General features: G+C 38.5%; 1 pseudogene; it reads left to right on the top strand.

The window, feature by feature from the left end:
• The first annotated feature begins 720 nt into the window (after window positions 1-720).
• The window catches only part of LOC121036481 (ribosome production factor 1-like), a 20682-nt pseudogene continuing 9748 nt past the window's right edge, over window positions 721-11654 (top strand).

Raw genomic sequence — 11654 nt, 5'->3', positions numbered from 1 at the left:
TGCAAATAGTAACCAAAAGAGAGCAGGGCTGGCATAGAAATATCAGACAAAATAGACTTTAAATCAAAAAAGTTTACAAAAACCAAAGGAGCACATTACATATTAACAAAAGATTCAATACAGCAAAATACAACAATTATATACATTTAAACATATAATAACAGACTGTCAAAATATATGAAGCAAACATTGGCAGAAACTCAGAAAGAGACAGTTGTACCATGACAGTTGGAAACTTCAATACCTTACTCCTTATAATGAATAGACCATATGTTAAGTCACAAATTAGGTCTCAAAGACTTAAAAAGATACTTATCATACAAAGTATCTTCTCTTACCACAACAGGTGAAGTTAGAATACAAAATAAACCTCACATTTATGGCCAACTGATTTTTTACAAAGATAACATGGCAATTCCATGGGTTAAGGATAGTTCTTTTCCGTTTCTTGATTAAGAAAAAATGGAGACATGGGGCGCCTGGGTGGCTCAGTTGGTTAAGCGTCCGACCTAGGCTCCGGTCATGATCTCACAGTTCATGAGTTCGAGCCCCACATCGGGCTCTGGCTTGACAGCTTAGAGCCTGGAGCCTGCTTCAAATTCTATGTCTCCTCCTTTCTCTGCTCCTCCCCCACTCATGCTCTGTGTCTCTCTCCTTCAAAAATAAATAAAAACATTTAAGAAAAGAAAAAATGGAGACAGATGCGAAGGAGTAAACACCATGGTGAAGGGCGGGGATAAGAGCAGCAGTAGAGGAAAGAAAGGCTGAAACAAAAAGTATTCCCAGAAGAACCTGAAGAAGCCACAGTCACACAGGATGGAGTGACAGAAAGCAAGGTCCAACCCCAAAAGCAGTTGCCTTTCCCCCACGCCTTCAAATTTTGGAAATTAAGAACCCACAATGGGAGACACGTAATGTTCATGCAGTGGAAATAGTAGCAGCATAAGGAAATGTTGGCAATTAAGAAAAAAACTTAAGAATGGATAAAGAAAATGTGGTATACACACACACACACACACACACACACACACACACACACACACACTGGAGTATTACTCAGCAATCAAAAAGAATGAAATCTTGTCATTTGCAACTACATGGATGGAACTGGAGGGTATTATGCTAAGTGAAATTCGTCAGTCAGACAAAGACAAAAATCATATGACTTCACTCACATGAGGACTTTAAGAGACAAAACAGATGAGCATAAGGGAAGGGAAACAAAAATAATATAAAAACAGGGAGGGGGACAAAACAAAAGAGACTCATAAATGTGGAGAACAAACTGAGGGTTGCTGGAGGGGTTGTGTGGGGGGGGATGGGCTAAATGGGTAAGGGGCATAAAGGAATCTACTGAAATCATTGCTTCACTATATACTAACTAATTTGGATGTAAATTTTAAAAAATAAAAAATAAAGTTAAATCACAAAAAAAAAAAGAAAAAACTTAAGAAAGAGAGGCTCTTAGTGATAAGGCTCCACCGAAAGCCTATACCAAAGACTACTGACAACCAGCGAGTTGATCCTATAGTTGATCCTAATGATGAAGCGATTGCTTATGATGGAACTACAGATGAATTTACTTCTTACTTCAACAAATTTCTCCCAAGATTCTCATAACATCAGAGAGACATCATGAGAGAACAGTAGGACTCCGTGAACAGTATTCCACAGTTACACCAAAGTCTCACATTTACTACAGAAGAGGACTGGCTCTGAAAAAAAAAAATTATTCCACAGTGCATTTCAACAGATTTCACAAATCTGATTGTTATTAATGAAGATTGTAAAACACCAAATGGATGAATTCTAAGTCACTTGCCAAGTGGCCCAACTGCTCATTTTAAGTTTTTGTTTTTGGTTTTTGTTTTGTTTTGTTTTGTTTTGTTTTGTTTTGTGAGAGAGAGCACAAGCAGAGGTGGGGGCAGAGAGACAAGGAGAGAGAGAAAGTCTCAAGCAGTCTCTTTACTGTCAGTGCAGAGCCTATCGTGGGGCTCAATCTCATTAACAGTGAGATCATGACCTGAGCCAAAATGAAGAGTTGGACATTCAGCCAACTGAGCCACCCAGGTGCCCCTCACCACATTCTTGCACCTAGACTACTGCATGCAGCATTCCTGTCACTTGAATACTTCTTCTTCCCTTCCATCCTCCAGCTGATGCCTATTGAACTCACTCTTTCCCAGCTTCTCCCAATCATCCTACAACTCCAAATCATGTGTCCACCAAAGTACTGCCATATCCCCTAGCACTTCTCCATAAATGAATAAGAGCTTCTTTACTTCTCTTTACCACCATTAAAATGTAAACTAAGAAAGAAAGTTGGGACTTTGTTCATCACTAAATTCCCAGGGCTTACAGAGAATCTATCCCGTAGTCAAAACTAAGTATATATTTGGTGATTGAATGAAAGGATGTTATTGTGCTATCATTTGAATAATTTATGGCAAGCCCAAATTTAATGTGGATTAATTTTGAGGCTATAAAATGTTTTAAATATATTTATTTTCCTATCTATTCTTTCACTCCTTTCAATGTACGGCAATTTCAGAAAGTATATTTGTGAAAACTCTCTAAGCCATTACCAACCTATCCAGGAGTTTCGGATTATGAAAGCATAGAAGGCCAACCAACACAAAATAAAAAAAAACCTCTTACTCCCACTTAGCTACCCACACATTTTATCATGGGGTCAAAGCCAAGTTGGGGAAAATGTTTATTCTAACTATATCTTCAAAACCTGCCATGGAGAAGAAAAGGACAGGATCCAACATTTCTGGACTTGACTTCTGATAACTGAGTCCCTGGTCTACATTCCAATATAAAATATTTTAGGCGCGCCTAGGTGGCTAAGTTGGTTAAGCATCTGACTTCGGCTCAGGTCACGATCTCATGGTTCGTGGGTTCGAGCCCTGCGACGGGCTCTGTGCTTACAGCTCAAAGCCTGAAGCCTGCTTCAGATTCTGTGTCTCCTTCTCTCTCTCTGCCCCTCCCCCACTCTCTCTCTTTTTCTCTCTCTCTCTCTTAAAAATAAATAAAACATTAAAAATTTTTTAAAAATATTTTAGATATGCTCTTATGCTACCTAAAACATATTTGAGGGGCACCTGGGTGACTCAATTGGTTGAGGGTCCAACTTTGGCTCAGGTCATGATCTCACGGTTCATGGGTTTGAGCCCTGCATCGGGCTCTGTGCTGACATCACAGAGTAGAGCCTGCTTTGGATTACTTGTCTCCCTCTCTCTCTGCCCCTTCCCTGCTTGTGTGCTCTCTCAAAAAATAAATAAATAAACATTTAAAAAAGAAACATGTTTGAATTTTTCCCTTGTTAGCTCTCAGTTCTTAAAATGAAATCAGATACATCATTGTTTGTAACCCATTGCAGTCCTCTTGTCCAATAACTAGCTGACTATTTCATTTGGGACTAATTACTAAAAAGAGATTAAAAATGAAGCATCTGTAGTATCCCACAGCTAGTTACAAGTTGGGAACTAGTCTACCTTTAAAATTTTAAAAGACATCCATGATGTCTATAATTTCTAACATCATTTGTAGAAGTTCGTTTTTTCTTATTGAAGTATAATTAATACACAGTGTTATATGAGTATTAGGTGTACAGTATAATTACTTGGCTTCACAATTTTATACATTAGTGTTCATTAGGATAAGTGTACTCTTGATCCCCTTTATCCATTCCCCACCCACCCACCTCCTCCTGGCAACTACCAGTTTGTTCTCTGTATTTAAGAGTCTGTTTTCTGGTTTGTGTCTTTTTTTCCCCTTATGTTCATTTGTTTTGTTTCTTAAATTCCACATATGAGTGAAATCATATGGTATTTGTCTTTCTTTGATTGACTTATTCCACCTGCATTATACTCTCAGTCCATCCATGTTTTGGGAAACAAGGTCTTATTCTTTTCTATGGCTGAGTAATATTCCATTGTGTGTGTGTGTGTGTGTGTGTGTGTGTGTGTGTGTATATATATATATATATATATATATATACCATTCTTTATACATTCATCTCTCAGTGGATACTTGGGTTGCTTCCATATCTTGGCTATTGTAAATAGTACTGTAATAAACATAGGGGTTGCATATATCTTTTTCAATTAGTGTTTTCATTTTCTTTGGGTAAATACCCAGTAGTGGAATTACTGCATCATATGGTAATTCTATTTTTAATTTTTGAGGAAACTCCATATTGTTTTCCACAGTGGCTGAACCAGTTTGCATTCCCACCAACAGAGCACAAGGGTTCCTTTTCCTCCACATCCTTGCCACTACTTGTTATTTCTTGTGTTTTTTATTTTGGCCATTCTGACAGGTATAAGGTGATATCTCACTGTGTAGTTCTGCTTTGCATTTCCCTGACGATGAGTGATATTGAGCATCTTTTCAGTGTCTGTTGGCCACCTGGATGCCTTCTTTGGATGCCTTAGGCTCCTTCAAATTAAAATAGCAAGAAGATAATTGATCAAAATTGCCTTGTTTAGAACAATGCCTCATAGGAAACTCTAAGAGGAAAATGAAAATTCTTCTGAGGGATTTCTTTTAAAAAATTGTGTTGGGGCGCCTGGGTGGCTCAGTCGGTTGAGCGCCGACTTCGGCTCAGGTCACGATCTCGCGGTCCGTGAGTTCGAGCCCCGCATCGGGCCCCTGTGCTGACAGCTCAGAGCCCAGAGCCTGTTTCAGATTTTGTGTCTCCCTCTCTCTGACCCTCCCCCGTTCATGCTCTGTCTCTCTCATTCTCAAAAATAAATAAACGTTAAAAAAGAAAATTTAAAAAAAATTGTGTTATTGTAATGAGTTATAGCAACTTTATGTAGTATAGAGCTATTTGTCTATCTCATAATATTTAATTATTTCCTTTTATTGAATGATGGACGCATTCATCCTCTTGTTCTCTTTTTCCTCCAATGGAAAAAGTAAACTGTTTTTACTGCTGCAAACAGGACAAGCATCAAAGTCTCCAATACCTGCAGTTCGCTGAAAGAATTCTATCCAGCTCCATGACATTCTGTTCTCATAAGCCATACAATAACTATAGGAGTGTTGGTATTTACATCCTCCTCATTTAATTAGTCAGCTTCAAACTGTAAATAGAGGATATCCCAAATGTCTATTTATACAAGGAAAGACACTTCAAATAGCTATTCCTGGTTTGTTTTTTTTTTTTAATCTACACTTCATCCTATTTGCATGCTTTTCTTTCTAATGAATTTAGGGGAAGAAAAAATGGTTAATACATACATATAACATCTTTATATCAAAATTAAGGAAAAATATCTTAATCATTAGAATCCTTGTTTCTGAAACTGCTCATATGGTCAAAGTTAGTATTCATAACTAACTGCCTTCGTCTACTACCAATTCCATAGCCTCTTTGCCTTCAGTAAGCTCCTCAAGTGGTTATGGTTCTTTGCCTGGAAAGGTTACCCAAATCTTCATCCATCAGGGATCTGGATTATTTTAGGCTATAATTTCCCACTGACTTAAATCAGAAGATATGGAAGTGATAAGTGGCACCTATGGGGATCTCCTGCATTCCAGAAATACTCATTCCTACCCCATTAGATAGAAGCAACCTAATTACCTCTTTTTAGTCAGGATCAATCATTCCAGCCAGCAGACTGATGCTTTTCTTTGCTTATTGATTTACTGGCCTGAAGAACAGTCAAGTGGCAGACTCAACTTCCAATTTAGGGGATCCATTCCTGTATTCTCTAGTTCCCTTGGCAACTAAAATTTGTAGACCAGTAGAGCTTCAAATTGTGGGAAAGAGAACAAAAATATTGCTAGTGGATCTCTATGGTTAACAGTGTAAAGATCCACTCCCATTTCTACCCTTTGATTCCCAGAACTCTGAATCCTGGCTACAAGAGAAATAATACCATATATTGGTCTGTTTTAGAACATGTACAGTATCCTAGAGAAAATTATCATGGACTTGCAAGGTATTGCCACCTAGCTGGTACCATAACAGAAATTGAAAAAGCCATTCCATTATTCTGTGAGGCCAATTGCTTCAGGATAAGGGGAATTTGGTAAGAATAGTGAACCTCATGAGCACGAGCCCATCACCAAACTTCATTTTCTGTAAAATAAGTTTAAAATGGTTAATATATACACATAGTATATTCATATCAAAATTAAGAAAATAAAGAAAAAATTAACTAGGGGAGCCTGGGTGGTTCTGTCAGTTAAGCGTCCAACTTCAGCTCATGATCTTGTGGTTGGCGGGTTCGAGCCCCGCGTCAGGCTCTTTGCTGACAGCTCAGAGCCTGCAGCCTGCTTCAGATCCTGTGTCTCCCTCTCTCTCTCTGCTCCTCCTCCACTCATGCTCTACATCTCTCTCAAAAACAAATAAACATTAAAGAAAAAATTAACTTGCTTATTACAATCTTAACCGTAATGTCAGAAGAAATGTTTTATGGAATGTCGTGACTATTAACAAGATGTTCAATAAATTCCTAGATGTAGCTTTGGCAAAAGTATTTCTGGAAAAATGATAAATTGATGTCCATTATAAAGATCTATTCCAGTGAGAATAATGCCACCTCTTCTATGATATAAGTAGTGCTATGTAATCCAACCTGCCACCCAGTAACATGTTGGTCTCTGCTATTGGCAACTTGAATACTCAATGGTGTCTGAAGCCAGATGGGCCTTAGTCAGTGGAAATCAGTGTTGCTGAGCCCATGAATAATCTACTCATGTCACTATAGTTACTTTGTTCATGAGCTTAATGAACAAGAACAGAAGTGTTTAAGAGGTTGACTTATGTCCAAAGAACAGGTCATCTTCTCCACATATTACTACAGTTTTCCTCTGCAACAATTGTTCTTTGGAGCATTTATGAATCAGCTCTGATTCCTCATAGCTGAGGGGACATTAAGGATGTTAACTCCCAGAGATGTTGACCTCCTCACACTTAACAAGCCAATGTGCATGAACAAAGTGAGCTCCCTGGGGTACCACTAGCATCCAAGAGTTCCTGGGCAGAAAGCAGAGATCTGTAACTGTCAACCTAAAGTGAGTGAAAGTGTGCCCAGAACTCTCTACTACAGCCACAGCTAAATCAGAGGTATAGCTGAGTAGACATGCACTGGGCCACCAGATTCTCTCTCCAGGGGACATGGAATTAGGATTCAGAATCTTTAATCAGTTGGTTGGTGACATATGAACAGGCAGGAATTGTAGGTGCCTACAAAAGCCAAATTAGATACATGATTTTGTTCTGAAGAAACATAGCAGACATACAGCAACATGAATATGAATAAAGCAGAATAAAGCAGACGTACAGAAGCTGCAAAGAGCAGAAAAAGCGTGCTTTCCCTGACAAATGGAGCTAGACAAGGGGTCCACTTTGCTGCCTGACTGCTCTCTAGTTTCAAGGTTCCGCTCATCTGCCTCCATTGATGTCTACAGGACAAACTCAGTACCCTCCCAATATATGCCTCTTCTTGGTTTGTAGCCCAGATGTCATATGAAGCTTCCCTGCCACTCAAGATGTGGATAAACTTGGATCCATCTCTATACATATGAGATCTAAACACCTATTCCAAAATTACTATGAAGACTCAGATTACTATGAATATTATTCATCTTGAGAAGGATGAATCAGTATAGCATTACGAGTCTAAGGGAAAACTGGAGTATGTGTATGCTACTTATCTGATTATAGCCAGGGAAATGCATGCCCACAATTGCCACATTTTACAAGATGGACAAGATATCTGGTTCCCTATTAAAATTTCTCCAATTTTAAATGATGTCATATAATTCACATATTTTAAAGCACTCTGCAGACTAATCATGTCTGTGTACCAGATCCGGCCTTGTGGCTCTAGTTTCAACATCTGTCACATTCCTGGAGGTATCGCTGCCTCCAGTCTCCTGTGCTTTCTTCAGAATGATCTGACCTGACCATCTTATGCCTCATGTGAAATTCTCTCCTTTCACTGATTTCCATAGCAGAAAACAATCTCAATAAGAATTACCCACAGGGGCACCTGGGTGGCTCAGTTGGTTAAGCATCCGACGACTTTGGCTCAGGTCATGATCTCACAGCTTGTGGGTTCGAGCCCTGCATTGAGCTCTGTGCTGACAGCTCAGAACCTGGAGTGTGCTTTGGATTCTGTGTCTGCCTCTCTCTCTGCCCCTCCCCTGCTCGCACTCTGTCTCTGTCTCGTCTCTCTCTCTCAAAAATAAACATTAAAAAATTTACATAAGAATTACAAAAGAACAAATATTATATGACTCCACTCATTTGAGATATGTGAGTAATCAAATTCATAGAGGCAGAAAATAGAATGGTGGTTGCCAGGGACTGGGGAGAAGAAGGGAATGAGGATTTGGTGTTTAATGAGTACTGACTTTCTGTTTGGGATGATGAAAACATTCTGGATCGTTGGTCAACAGTGAATGTTCTTAATGCCACTGAACTGTATACTTTAAAATGGCTAAAATGGAGGGACGCCTGGATAGCTCAGTTGTTTAAGTGTCCAGTGTCCAACTCTTGATTTCAGCTCAGGTCATGGGCTCATGAGATCAAACCCCGTGTCTGCTATCAGTGCAGAGCCTGCTTGACATTCCCTCTCTCCCTCTCTCTTCCCCTTCTCCACTTGGGCAAGCATGCTCTCTCTCTCTCTCTTTCTCTCTGAAAATAAATAAACTTTAAAAAATAAAATAAAATGGCTACAATGGTAAATTTTATGTTATGTATATTTTACTGCAATTTCTAAAATTAAAGCTTTAAAAATTGTGAATTTAAGGACTTCATTAACAGTTTAGAGAAGTTCGAAGGAAGACTCACATTACGCAAAGGCAGACTTCTACCCTCTGCTTTCTCCTCCCATGGCCCTGGGCATACCAAATTCCAACTCTATTATGAAGATCATCATTTTTCTAAATAAAGACGCTTCTATGCAACAATTATCCTGGTGATTGCTATTCGAAAAATAAAATTGTCTCATTAAACCTAAGTTAGACCGAAGGAGTTTCTGATTTGGGGGGACAAACATTATCTCTGACTAAAGCACAAGTACTTATATACATTTTTTCTAGAAAGAGTAAGATAATCTTTCTTAAGACAATCTTTAATTTATGCATGTGTCATATTATCCTATGAAAGTTGTAGCATAGTGAATGGGGCCTATCACACGTTAATATTTCCATACCTCTGAACCATGTTACAGCAGAGATAGAAAAGATGAGGTGTTGGAGAACTATTAAAATAGAACTTTCATCCTCCGTCTTCTAAATTAGCAGTGTATTAGAAAGCCGTGCCTGGATATCTGAAAACAGCAGAAAGGAGAGCTGCCGCCTCGCTAATTTAATACCAAACTCCCAGGAGAAGTTTGCTGTCAGAGTTTTATCATGTATTATGGGGACAAGTATTGGCAGGTTTCCGTGAGATGCATATAAGCTTTTATCTCTTTCCTAGATCAGGTCATGTGACTGATAGCTGGATCCTTACATAGGCTTTTACCATCCTTTTAGTAATACACTTGGTGATTGAGTGGAGTCCCATAAATCTAGTCCAGAGTTAATGACCCAATGGGGGTTTATCCTGTTGATCCCCAACCATCTACCACACGTGTACATTAACATTTCATAAAAGCTCTACTCACAGGTCTTCTGAAAGCTTTCTCATATAGAGACTAGACTCTTCAAAGCTTTCTCTGATTCTCAATAACTGAAAATAGTTGTTATCCCTTAATAATAATTCCAAAACAGAAGATGACTAACTTCTATTCTGCACTAAAATTCCACAATATTGTTATTCAGGCAGCAACAATATAGAGTTGTTAGTAGGTGGCCCTGACTTACGATTCTTAATTCTTACCTAGTCCTATAGAATAAAAAAATATCAGTAATTGAAGACTGTTTAAATGTCAGCTAATCCAGGGGTTACAAATTGCTCATCTACAGAGTAAATCTGGTTTACAGAGATGTGCTGTTTAGCAACACAATCTTTTTAAACCTTTGGAATTATTTGCCACATTTTAAAAGGTAGAGATTGCAGGGGTTCCTGGGTAGCTCAGTTAGTTGAATATCTGACCATTGATCTCAGCTCAGGTCTTGATCTCAAGGTCATGAGTTCAGGGTCTACACTGGGCTCTGCACTGGGCATGAAGCTTACTTAAAAAAAAAAAAAAAGGAAAATAAAGGGGGCAGAGATTGCACATCAATATCAAAGATCTGGCAACACTAGCCTACTGTTCCCATGTAGTAATGATGCGCTGAAGCCTGGAAGCCACTGATGTCTGTGGGCAGGACGTGCGTCCTCCACCTTGCTATGGCGTGTTGTCTATCACCACCAATTCAGCTAAGTATGCTGCCTGGAGTTTGTAGGCATTTGAAATTTTCACTCATGTCATTTTAGAAATTATAAAATATGAGATTAAACAGTGCTGAAATGACTCTCTTAAAAGTGAAAGGGGCAACTGGGTGGCTCAGTCGATTAAACGTCCGACTTCAGCTCAGGTCATGATCTTGCAGTTTGTGGTTCAAGCCCCATTTGGGCTCTGGGCTGACATCTCAGAGCCTGGAGCCTGCTTTGGATTCTGTGTCTCTTTCTCTCTCTCTGCTCCTCCCCTGCTTGTTCTCTGTCTCTCTTTCTCCCACACACAAAAATAAATATTAAAAAAAAATTTTTTTAAGTGAACAGACAAAAAATGATAAACGTACCTGATGCCAAATTTTGTGTCTATACAAATTTCTTGTGAACTCTAGAACTTATTCCTCATGAAATGTTGCAGTGTTCTAAGGGATATGGTTTGAAAAAATCTGTACTACACTATTTCTTCTTTTAAATTAAAAAAAAAAAAATAGTGGGGCACCTGGGTGGCTTAGTCAGTTGAACGTCTGACTCTTGATTTCAGCTCAGGTCATGATCTTGCAGTTTGTGACATCGAGCCCTGTGTCAGGCTCTGTGCTGATAGCTTGAGATTCTTTCTCTCCCTCTCTATTTGCCCCTCCCCCACTCTCTCTCTCTCAAAATAAATAAATAAACATTTTTTAAAAAATAGTAATTTTTCATCTCTACTTCTAACACAAGATTTAATTTAAGCAATAAATGATCAAAAAATAATTAGTAAGAATTAATCAGAAATAAAGATTGTCTAAATCTTTCTTTTAAAGTTTATTTATTTTGAGAAAAAGAGAGAGAGAGAGAGCGCATGAATGTGGGAGGGGCAGAGACAGAGGAAAAGAGAGAATCCCAAGCAGGCTCCAAGCATGGAGCCTGACACAAGGCTCGATCTCACAAATGGTGAGATCATGACCTGAGCTGAAATCAAGAGTCGAACGCTTAACTAACTGAGCCACCCAGGTGCCCCAGATTGTCTAATTCTTATGCAATATTATATTCCAACAGTCTGATAGGCTTTATTTGTGGTTTCTAATTTCTAAATGATAAATTTGGTTAGAATTTTTTAGTCTAACAAACTTGACCCCCAAAAAAGAAAACATTAATGAACAGATGAAATGCATTTTTTTCTGTATCTTGAGCCATTTCAAATAATGACTATGTTTTTGTAATATGAAATGTGTGTCTATTTGTTCCCTTGTATTGGAAACAAGCTTATTCCTTAGAGAAAGAAAGAAAGAAAGAAAGAAAGAAAGAAAGAAAGAAAGAAAGAAAGAAA

This window comes from Herpailurus yagouaroundi, unplaced genomic scaffold (assembly GCF_014898765.1).
Source record: "Herpailurus yagouaroundi ecotype Mexico unplaced genomic scaffold, PumYag 162, whole genome shotgun sequence".
Classification (NCBI taxonomy): Eukaryota; Metazoa; Chordata; class Mammalia; order Carnivora; family Felidae; genus Herpailurus; species Herpailurus yagouaroundi.
The sequence above is the reverse complement of the archived record's forward strand: the minus strand, read 5'-3'. Positions and strand labels throughout refer to the sequence as shown.